This window comes from Narcine bancroftii, chromosome 4 (genome assembly GCF_036971445.1).
Source record: "Narcine bancroftii isolate sNarBan1 chromosome 4, sNarBan1.hap1, whole genome shotgun sequence".
Lineage (NCBI taxonomy): Eukaryota > Metazoa > Chordata > Chondrichthyes > Torpediniformes > Narcinidae > Narcine > Narcine bancroftii.
Window position 1 is genome coordinate 280,943,566 of NC_091472.1, and position 11,877 is coordinate 280,955,442.

At 45.8% G+C, this 11,877-nt stretch overlaps 1 protein-coding gene and 1 long non-coding RNA gene across 5 annotated transcripts in view; one reads left to right on the plus strand and one right to left on the minus strand.

Annotated features, from left to right (window-relative positions):
- Positions 1-923, minus strand: part of mgat5 (alpha-1,6-mannosylglycoprotein 6-beta-N-acetylglucosaminyltransferase) — a 121,240-nt gene extending 120,317 nt beyond the window's left edge. The window contains exon 1 of one of the 4 annotated variants that reach the window (XM_069935200.1): positions 726-923. The gene's annotated coding sequence lies outside the window, so the exon portion shown is untranslated. Of the gene's footprint in view, positions 1-248; positions 595-680; positions 702-725 lie in introns of those variants that run through there. The other 3 variants (XM_069935199.1, XM_069935201.1, XM_069935198.1) reach the window with 3 other exon arrangements.
- On the plus strand, positions 529-11,429 carry LOC138762028 (uncharacterized). Its single transcript, XR_011356725.1, has 2 exons — positions 529-1,091; positions 11,193-11,429. It is a non-coding gene; the product is annotated as an uncharacterized lncRNA (long non-coding RNA).
- The last annotated feature ends 448 nt before the right edge of the window (positions 11,430-11,877 follow it).

The window sequence follows — 11,877 nt, forward strand, 5'->3', positions numbered from 1 at the left end:
CCTCCCCCCCCCCCCAGTTTTCTCTTTTGTTACTTTTACCCAACGATAAACAAACAAGGACCATCAGCTCAGCGATGAACAGCCTCGGGACCAACCCGGCACATCCCTCTTTCTTGACATCCTCGGAAGTCCTAATTATAGCTCGATTAACCATAAAAGACTAACAACAAAATATCGCCATGATCCACCCTTGGGGGGGGGGGGAGGAGCGGGGAACAGCGAGGGTCGAGCGCGGCTTTCACCCTCACCTGGCCGACGAGCTCAGCCCCACAAACAAAACCACCGGAGGTTTGATTTCGAAATCACCATCAACTCCAGCTGATTGCACGTCAATATTGGTGGGGACGAGGTTTCTTATCCCCCTGCGTTCCTTCCCCTTCCTCTTTTCCCTGTGCGTGTTCTTGGGCGCAGATTGGAGGCTTTAATTTAGTTCAGCACAGTCAGTCCCTCCCTCCCTCGAACAGCCGCCGTTTGAATCGCCGGAGCTCCGAGCCTGCCGTGCACGGCCAGCGGGCGCGGTGCGCACGCACTCTTCGGGGCAGGGAGGCGCGCTCCCCTCGCGAGAGGGTGTCGGTGGCGCCCCCCCTCGCGTGATGATGTCGCTGGCGCCCCCCCTCGCGAGATGGTGTCGCTGGCGCCCCCCCCTCGCGAGATGGGGTCGTTGGCGCCCACCCCCTTACCTGATTTCGCTGGTGCTTCGAGCCCCCCCCCCCCCGCCATCTCACCCTCTTTCCCCGCCCCCTCGTGTCCTTCTCTGTTCACATGAGCGAGGCTCCTCGCCTTGGTCGTTGCTCGGATTGTCAAACCACGTGGAGCGTGGCGGAACCCCCCCCCAAGGCGAACCAACCGCCTCCCGCAAAGCGGGAGCCTCGATGGCGCGGGGTCCTCGCCGCCCTGCTTTCTTTAGCTCTCTGTCTCGCTGCCTGCGCCAGTGGCGGTTCAATGACACTATGAATCGCGCTGGGACAGTCATGCGCTGCTCAGCTGAGTCGCTTCAGCCCCTCGAGGTGGGCGCCGCTGCTCTGCACAATGAAGGTACTGTGCAAAAGTGGAAGGTGCTCGTCGTCGACTGTGACTGCAAACGTGAAGAGGTTGGATTTGTAACCATCCTGATCAATATTCCTTTTGTATTCTTTCCACACGTCACATAAATATTTTACAGCTTCCATCGTTCCGGAAAAAGTTGCAGAGGCCCCTCCGTCGAAGAAAGGCGACTGTTCCCTCAGTGACGGGCGTGAAAATAGTTTCGAAACAAAAATGCCAATTGGCCGGCGACGTTTCCCAAATTAGCCCTTTCGCGTGGTTTTAAAATCGTGCGTGAAAAGCAGCCAAAATAACTCTTTAAACATTAAATGGGCAATTCTGTAATATAAGTGCTGGAGAAATTCAGCAGGTCATGTTATAGATAGATAGAGAATTTGGGTTAAAAAGGGTTTAAGTTAAAATGTGATGATTAGTCATAAAAGGGGGCTAACCACTAGAGTTTAGCTGGAAAATGTTACAACAGACTTGCAACAGATTTAACTACAGAGAGACATGCAGGAGCCAAAGATTGATAAAGAGTGAAAAACAGAATTTGGTGTGAGCAGAGGTCATGAATGATCGTGGTGTGCGTACAGTAATCAGGATGGTTCTGCAAAAACTAACCAATTAAAGCAGTGTAGTGGAGATGCCGAAGGACAAGCTAATTGTATAAAAAACAATGCACTGTATGTATCGGGGCTTGACTTGGCGAGAAGCCGGTTGAGTCCAACTCTGCAGACTTGTGAATAAAGCTTGTCGTGTCACCGATCTTAAAGAGACTCATTTGTGAGAATTTGTGTTTCTGACAGGTCAGGCAACATCCATTGAAAGTGAAAGGTCGTTGACGTTTTTTGGGTGGGGTTGGGGGGGGGGGGCCTTCTTCAGGAGGTCGAAAAATCAGTCCAAACGCCTGAATGCAACTTCCACCCTCACCTCCAATTGACCCCCTTCTGTTCACCTTCCTGATCTTATTTTGGGAGATAAATGATCTATATTCATCTTTTATAAACCCACGTCGCTTCAGTTGGCTTCCATTACTGAGGTGTGAATTAAAGCTCTTACACCTGGAAGGAGAATGTACACCTTTATTAACAGGGTAGGGCCTTCAGAAGGACTCAGGGTTTCGGCAGGAAACCAGGGGTTTCTGTCTGTCGATGGGGATGGAGCCAGCCATCAGTATCACACACTCCTCACCAGTTCACTGCATTCACCCCTTCCTGCAGATTTGAGGGTCTGTGGATGAAGACAGAGAACACGGATTCAGAAAAAAAGAATATACAGTTAGTTACAAGTTTAAGCGATCTGGAGATCCTGGTGGAGCGCCGAAGCACGGGAGGGCCTTGGGCCTCCTGGTCCCCTTGTGAGGGAGGAGTGGCGGGTAGGATCTCCAGCTCTATGGTGGAAGGGGGTGCTCTTTCCTCTTGAACCGGATTCCCTGAGGCCCTGACTGGGAGTGGCAAGAATGAGCTCCACGGTTTGTAGGGCACGAGGCAACGGACCCTCTTCCGGCGGGTGCCAGTTCTCCCTTCCATCCAGGTACTCCAAACATAGATTTGGCATGGAACAGTTTCACCCTTTCCACCAGGCCATTGGTCTTGCTTCTCACATGCTTCCTGAGAAGGACAGGATGGGAGTGTAGTTCCCGATGTTAACTTTCTCTCGAAATTGAATAGGACCCCGTGAGGAGTAGTATTGGTCATGGTACATAGTAGCGACCAGATGGAATGGAGCACCATAGGAAGAACCTCCTGCCAGCGTGAGTCTAGAAGGCCTTTTGTATTGTATAGCCAGCCAGAGCATGGCATTTTCCTTTTCAACCTGCCTGTCCCCCTGCAGGTTGTAGCTAGTTGTCCTGCTGGATGCAATGCCCATTGCCAGCAGATACTGGCATAGCTCTTCACTCATAAAAGATGAGCCCTGGTCGCTATGTATATAGCAGGGATACCCGAAAAGGGCAAAAATGGAATCTAGGCCTTTATGAATGATGAGATGGACGTGTCTGGACATGGAATGGCGAACGGGAAGCAGGAGTACTCATCAATGACAGAGAGGAAGAAAGTGTCCTCGTTCGTGAAGGGGGGGGAAAGTCCCTTAAAATCAACATAGCCGTTTGAAGGGCCTAAATGACTTAATCAGGAGCACCTTTGTGGGGTGGTAGAAGTGCGGCTTGAACTTCGTGTCGACCTGGTCGTTTTCTTGATATCTTCCATGGAGTAGGGTGGATTGCACGCCTTGACAAAATGAACCATGTGGGTAATCCCTGGATGGCAGAACTCATTATGCAGAGAACACAGTTGGCCAATGAATGCAGAGGCACATCTTCCTCTGGATAAGGCATCTAGCAGGTCATTAAGGGCTCCTGGCCGATAGGTGATGTCATAATTGTAGGTGGAGAGCTCGATCTTCCACCTAGCAATCTTGTCATTTTTGATTTTGCCCCTCTTGATGTTATGAAACATAAATGTGACAGAGTGTCTGTCAGTGAGGAGCGTAAATTTCCTACCAGCCAGGTAGTACCTCCAGTGTTTCATAACTTCTACAATGGCTTGAGCCTCCTTTTCCACAGAGGAGTTTCAGAGCTCGTGGCCTTGCAATGCCCAAAAAAAAATGCATCCGTCCTGCCCATCTGGTTAAGGGTAGTGGCCAGGGCCTTGTCCGAATTGTCACTTCCCATCTGGAAAGGTACTTTCTCCTCCGCTGTGTGCATGGTGGTCTTCACAATGCGGTTTCAGAGGTAGTTAAAACCCATTTGGGCTTCAGCCGAGAGGGAAAAGAAGTACTTTTAAGAGAGGTCAAACCTTAGCAGCATATTGAGGGATCCACTGGGCATAATATGAGAAAAACCCCAGGCATCTCCTCAAAGTCTTTGTGGGAGAGCTCTAACAGGGTGTATCCTATTGGGATCGGAGCCAATGATGCCATTCTCCACCAGATAGCCAAGGGTAGCCAGACCTTTCGACCTGAACACACACTTGCGAGAGTTATAAGTGAGGTTCAGTGCTTTTGCTGCATGGAGAAAACTGAAGGTTGGCATCATGATCCTCTAGGGTATGGCCACAGATGGTGATGTTATTGAGGTAGGGGAAGATAGCCTTCAACCCATACTCATCGACCATTCAGTCCATCTGCCTCTGGAAGATAGAAACACCGTTAATAATACTGAAAGGGACTCTACGGAAATGATCGAGATGACTGTAAGCCTCAAATGCCGTGTATTAATGGTCCTTGGAACGGATTGGTAGCTAGTAATAAGCAGCTTCCAGATCAATGGTCGAATAGACACGATACTGCGCAATATCATTCACCATGTCTGCAATTCGAGGGAGGGGAAAGCATCCAGGAGTGTGGACTGATTGATAGTTTGGCTGTAGTCGATTACTAGCCTGGACTTGTTTTCCCCTTTTACCACCACCACTTGCGCTCTCCATGAGTTAGTGCTAGGTTTGATGATACCTTCATTGAGTAGGCATTGTGTCTCACACTTTAAAAAGTCTCGCTCTGCTATACTGTACCACCTGTTCTTGGTAGCAATAGGTTTGCAGTCTGGGGTCAGATTCGGGAAGAGAGTTGGGGGAGTCGATATTCAGTGTGGAGAGGCTGCATGTGAGTTCTGATTTTAGAGGCCCTCTGTTCCGAACCGTTATAGTGCGGAGGGGTCCAGAATACTCCAAGTTCACACTTTTAAGGTGACACAGGAAGTCCAAACCCAACAGCACCGGAGCACACAATTCATTAAGTACATACAGGCATATTTGACAGAACCCCCCCCCCCCACCCCAATGACAAATGTACTAACAATGTTCTTGAATACAGGAAAAGTAAGAATGAGACGCAAGGAATATACAATAATTGGAAGGATGCATTTTTAGGTTGTAATCTTGTACTATTCATGAGTCTATGAAGCTTTCAGTAGAACCTGTGCTGATTAGGTATTAAGTGGAGTGTCTATTAACCTTAGCAGTCACTATGGAGTTGCTAAGCTGGTGAGGTCTGTCCTGATCTAGAACCATCAAGACTAGGACTTCAGAGACTCCGTACTCCTCACTCAAGAGGCCCCTTCTATCCTGGGTTGCCCATGCGCAAAATGGTATTGACCTCATGGAGATGAAGGTGCCGAGTTTGAATTTGAGTCACAGCAAGATGGCTGCCGAGCCTTTTCGACCGTTTTCTCGCAACTACCATCCTTCAGCCTGTAGCACAGCAAGTGGGTTCAGGTGAATTCGGGGCAGACGATTTGAGGCTGGAATCAGATCTGAGAGCAGTGCAGGCTATGGACTTCCCTGGGCTTCCCCTCGCATGGAAAACTCTTGCCACAGCTGGAGCAAACTCAGTCTTTAGCCGGGCAACAAGATTGGGGGTGCTGGCTCTTGTCGCAGAAAAAGCACTCCCAAGCGCGGGAGTGCTCTCTAGCATGGGAAGCGGCAGCCGTTAGGGGTGGGGTAGCGGGAGCAGCAGGTCCTTGGAAGGGGTCACCTGGGTGACCAAGCTCGCTAGTCTTGAGGTCGTCGTTCTCTGCTATACTGTACCTGCCAGGACCTTCTTAGCCGACTCGAGAAGTCGCTGTCTCGTGTACCTCGAATGGGCCCCGTGATGAGAGTGTCCCGGATCATTTCTTCCTCACGAACACAGCCCATAGCCGTTTCATACCTGCACTTCTTCCAAGCGTCCACAGATTCAGCAGATAATCATCTATGGTCTCTCCTGGTTGTTGGCGACGTAGAGCGAGTCGATGCCTCGTTTTGCAACTTCAGGTACCGAGCCTTCAAAGCCTCAATGGCAGTGTCATATGTAGTGCAATCCCTGATGATTGCATACCCTTTCATCCCTACCCCAGAAACTAGTGTGGACCTCATGAGTTCATCGGTGTGGTAGGTAGGCCTGGAAGCAGTCTAGCCAGTAAGTGAACTCCTCAGCCGCGTCGGGGTACAGACAGTCGATCAACAGCTTACATTTGCTTGAGCAATGTTTCCATCTTCTAGGGAATAAGCTAATAAAATTGTAACGTGAATTAAAGCTCTCATGACTTGAAGGAGAACATGCGCTTTTATTAGCTTGTAACTCAGGGTAGGGTCTTACAGTGGTCTTCAGAAAGGCTCAGGGTTTAGGCGCGAAACCAGGGCTACTAACAGGTAGATGGGGTGGAGTCAGCCTTCAGTATAAAACACCACCAGTGAATCTCAGTTCACTGCAATTACACCTTCCAACTGTCTCCTGTTGGGATTCTATTTTTTTCCTCAACTCCTCATTCTCCATCACATCTGCTCTCAGGATGAGGCTTTCCATTCCAGGATTTAATCTTTCTTCAGAAAATGTGACTTCCCTTTCATTGTCATTAACTGAGCCTCATCCGTATCTCTTATACTTTCTACACATCACCCTGACCCTTTCTTCCCCCCCCCACCACCACCAGAAGCAACAGCATAGGGTTCCCCTTGTCTTTGCCTACCACCCCACCATATCATTTTGTGCAATTTCCACCACCTACAATGGGATCTCACCATTGGACATATCTTCCTCTCTGCTTTCTGTGTGGGGAATGTTCCCTCCATGATTTCCTTGTCTGTTCATCCCTTTCCATCAAGCATTCTCTTGTTACCTTCCCCTGTGACTACAGGAAGTGCTACATCTGCACTTGTACCTCCTCCTCCACTTCCATTTGGGGCCCCAAACAGTAATTCCAAGTGAAGCAACACATGTGAATCTGTAGGGGTTATTTACTGCTTCCAGTGTTCCTGATGTGGTTTCCTCTGCAGCATATGGAGTTTAAAGTTTTTGTATTGAAATAGCTCTTGTGACTAGGATCATTCTTAAAAATAAGTTATGAAATGTGATGTAGATTGTTACAGAATGGGTTAATAAAATTATGATAAAATATATCTTAAATATTTAGCATCATTCAGTTTTGATTTTACTTTGTATGGTCCAGAAAATCTATAATAACCCTAGTGAAAGGTTCCCCAACAACAGGAATAGATTGCAACGGAGATACCGGAGGATCCTGACAAAGGTGACATATCCAGCAACAATTTACAACATTCTTCCTCAAACCAGGATAGAAAAAATAGTTTCAAAATTTTATTCATGGTCTTCTTTACATTGACATGATCTTCCAAAGGGCCAAATTAAAATTTTAATTCCAGTTGGCTTTAGGAATGAATCACCACCATTCTTCATTTGCAGGAACATCACGAGATTGAGGTCTCCATTTTCTCATTAACAATTCCAGTAATATCATCAGGGCATTTCCTTAATCTCCTCCTCATCTTCAGCCTTCTCCCTAGTCAGCAAGATCAGAATCTATCTTTTGCTGCTTAATTAACTCCTTCCTTGACAAATACAAATCCTGAGTCTCAATTTAATCTGCTCCTTCTGGACTATTTCAGAAGTACTGGGCAAGTGTTTATTGACTGTATCTTCCTCTGCTCTCATCATTTAGACAAAGACCTTGTCACAGCGCATGCAATATATATCTCACAATCTTCAACAACCTCATCCTTACTTGGCTTGTTAATCTCAAAATTGACCTAACTTTATCCTCCAACAAATCATTCCCTAATAAGGATGAGATTCCTTGCATGGGTAACTTTGAAATAACTCCTAATAAAACTGGTCCTTTAACTAATTCTGAATTCAACACTGTTTTGTGCAGAGCTATTGATGCTACCTCTCTTCCAACACCTCTAATCAAAGTTGTCTCTCTTGTGTCCATCTTTTGATCAAGAGTTAAAACATTCTCCAACAACATTGACTGGGCAGCCCCAGTATCTGAGAATTTTAACTGGCACTTGGGAAGTTTCTTCCATTAATGAAATCAAGCCCTCTGATACAAAAGGTTTGAATACATCCATAACATCCTTACCAGGTATGGAACCTCTGTTATCATTAAATTCAACTGTCTGAATACATTCTTCTGGTAATATCTCATTTTAAACACTGAACAATTTGCAAGAACGTAACTAGGTTTCTTATAATAATGACAGACAAATCCTGAAATTTTGCCCTTCCTACTGTACCTTCATCTTTTCTCTTAATATTCTCACCATACTTAATTTCAGGCATACTGGTCTGCTCCACATTAACCTTCTGAAAAGGCCTACTTGTGCTGATATTTGCTTTCATGAGTTAGGGCATATTCATCCGTTAACCTAGCTATTTGTTGCCATGTCCCCACAACTTTCTCATTAAGGTATAATTTGATCTCATTTGTAACACACCTTTTAATTTCCTCAATTAATATCAAAAGGCAGTAGATAATATGTGGATAAGTGAGGGAGGGTGCACAGCAAGCAGGAGGAACAATGGCTTTGTGAATGGAGAGGGAAGGGGTAGAGAGCTGAAGGAAAAAAAGGCAAAAGGGACGGAAAGAAGAACGGAGATTAGGTTAGCAGAAACTTGACAAGTCGATGTTAATACCATCCAGTTGAACTGTATGATGTCATGATCGATTATACAGGAAAAATGGTATTATCTAGAACAAGTTGATGAACTTAAGTTGTCTGGTATGTATGCAAAATACTTGATTAACTCAACCAGAGAATCATCTTCTACAGTTGCCAAACAGATTTACTAGTACTCACTAGGCAATTGCCATTCAGGTTAATTATTGAAAGCCAATATAGATGAAAAAGATTATTTCCAGATCAAGGAAGTGAGCGAAGTTTTAAGGAAAACAAAACAGTTTTGATGCCTTATGCATTTATTGAGTGGTAAAGCTGGGCCACAGAAGGCCCTTTCATCCAGTGAAAAAGCCTGTGTAAAGGCAGAGATTTTCTGCCCTTTCATCGGGAAATTTACCTCTATGAATGCGCTGTGGCTGGCTCCATGGTGCCGACTGCAATCCCTCTCGGGGAAGGATCATTGGCGAGGCGCTGTGCTCTGCCGCCTTACATGAATGTAATGCCACTGCAAGTGGCTGGCTAGGGGTGAACTGATGACGTCGCGATGACGCTATCACCCAGCAGTCCATCTCCCCTCTCTCTCCCCCATCTACTTACCCCTCTCCGTGACACCCTCAGGGCATGAAGGCCAGTGGGAGCTGTCAGGTTGGGGACCATCAGGGCAGGGACAGCCGGTGTGGCCTGTGACAACCCCGCCGGGCGTTTCAACACCTCAGCAGGCCACTTCAGCCTTTGGAGCCTCTAGTCAACGGCTCAAAATGCAGCAGAGCAATGGTCGTCTTCCCTACTCATAATCCCCCACGCAGCTGGAACTGTTCTGGAAAACACTAGCAGTTCCAGTCAAGTGAGGGAACATGGGTAGGGAAGACTGCCATTACTCTACTGCGTATTTATGACAGCTGGTGCTATGGCACCAGTCACCCTGCCTCCATCAGGTCTGGAGGATGCTACAAGAGGGTGCTCAACATGAATGCAACACAAGAGCAGCCTTTTAGGGATGCTCCATGAAAAGTAAGTTTATATTTTTCCCTCCGTGCTTCTAGCTGGTCTCCAGGCTTGGCATGAAAGGGCCTAGAGCATAGATTCTCAAGGTGGGGCATGGGAATATTTTGGTGGAGCATAGGAATATTTTGCGAAATAATTTAAAAGTTTGAAAAAATAAACTTGTTATGTTGGTGTGAAAGATGTGACTTGGCAACACTCAGTACAACACAATTGTGGTAACTTTCAAGTAAAATCACTTTGTTCTTTTTATTTTCATAAAGTGTTTTTGCTCTTCTGATGTTTCTCTGTTGTTTCTCATTTTAACTGTCGATATTCTTGGTTAACATTATAATTATATTTTTCTTATTATCATCCATTCCAAATTATTTCATTGGTGACAAAGATTCCAAATTATTTCAACAATCATGTCTTCGTCCATACCCCTTCACCTTTTCAGTTCAGTAGTTAGTGAGACCTGTATCTTTATGATAGATTTTGTGATTTAAAGGCAATGGATTTTCCCTCTTGGTTGACTCAGCCATTGCTGCTGGACTTATCTGAAGATCCAGTACAATACCAAGAGGAGTTGCAACATGATGAATCTGTGAAAACACTATTCAAAGTGAAAGGAACCAGATGTGGCTGTATAATAAGATTGGGGAAAAAAATACCCAAATTCAACTGCTTTAGCAAGGGAACTATTGATACATTTTCCATTGTCTTATGTAGAATGTGGCTTCAGTGCAGTTAGTGATTTGCTACAAGCTATGAGAAACTAACTGGAAATTACAAAACGTGGAGATTTAAGGTTGAAACGAACAAAATTAGTCCCTCGAATTAAAAAAAATCTGCAGCCAGTGTCAGGGGCAAGGTTCCCACTGAAGTAATGACAATTGTGGAATGTGTGTTTGAGATGGTTCACATATTGAAGAAGTAGTTGAATATGAAATGTGTTTCAGTGTATTCCTGACCTTAATTGCATTGCAATACACTTGCAGTAAATGATTTAAATAAAACATTTTGAATATATAACTTTTCCGTCAATGGGTGGGGAGTACTATTTTTGGAAAAATTAAAGTTGGGCCTAGGGCAAAAAAGGTTGAGAACCACTGGCCTAGAGATTGAAAGCTTAAGTAAAAATCACAAATAATCCCTTTGGCCCACTGGTTACTATGCAAATCTCTATAACGGTATAAAACTAATAAATTCCCCAGCCTAAATATAACATATGTAATTAAAGTCTAAGCTACACTTCCAACCAGCCCACAGAAAAACTTAGATACAAAACAAACACAAAACACACAAGACTCACAAAACTTCGTTCTCAACCGAAGCAAAGATCATAAACAAAATTCAGTTTGTTTGATAAATTGAAGCCAAAAGATCTTTGAGAGAGAGAAAGAGAGAGAGAGAGAGCACAAAATTCGAAGTTGTCTTGTGTTGCTTGCAGAGAGAGGAACCACAGGCTTGGTCCGGATCCTTCTGGCTGCCTTTGGAATGTTCATCCTTTTTGAAATCCCAACATTCTAAACTGCCTTCCAGACTATGACTCATGGTCTGGGCCTTCTTCCACTCCACAGGTGGTTTATCGTCCAAGTCCAGATTTTTTTTTCATTTTCTGCACATGCTCAGTTCGTCTCTTACTCTCTCTTCACCTTGGCTCTCTAAGGCAAACTCACTTTTTATCATAAAACCACACAACACATAGGCCAATACACAACACAGAACTCTGTCACAATATCAAATTTGAAATTGAACTTAATTGTATTATGATCACTGCTTCCTAAGGGTTCCATTGTGGCGGCGCACATCCTTGTGACAAACCAGCCCCGCTTGTACAGCTGCGCCAGCGGGGCAGCCACGAGAAGATGGCACCATCAGGGGACCTCCGTGCCTCGTGGGTTAGGCCAAGGCGTGCACCTTGGGTGAGCATGGTGACATCACTGCTGATGCGGGGACGGAGCCCATGCTGCCCTTAAAGGGCGTGCGTGAAGTTTGAATAAACAGTTCACTTGAAACCTCCAACGTGGTTGTGTGTTTCATTCTGTGTAGCAGTCACTGGTGACCCCAGTGAGTCCAGACGGTTTTCTGGCATCCTGATGTGGATTCCGCAGCAACCAACATGGTTGCGGTGAAGCTTCCCCACTTCTAGACCCATGGCCCACGCACTTGGTTCGGGCAGGCAGAAGTGCAGTTTCGCCACCGACACATCACATCAGACACCACAATAACCATATAACCATTTACGGAGCGGAAACAGGCCATGTTGGCCTTTCGAGTCCGCACCGGTTCACTAATTTTGTGCGCCCTCTTCAGCCATTGGTACAGGTAGATCTTCATTCCTTGGTGATGAAACAGATAAATCGCAGTGATATCTGACACAAAATTTGTGAACAACCTTGTTCAGTTTTAGAAGATGGCAGAGAGGGGATGGAATTGATAGCAACTGAATAAAGTGAATGACGTTCTACCA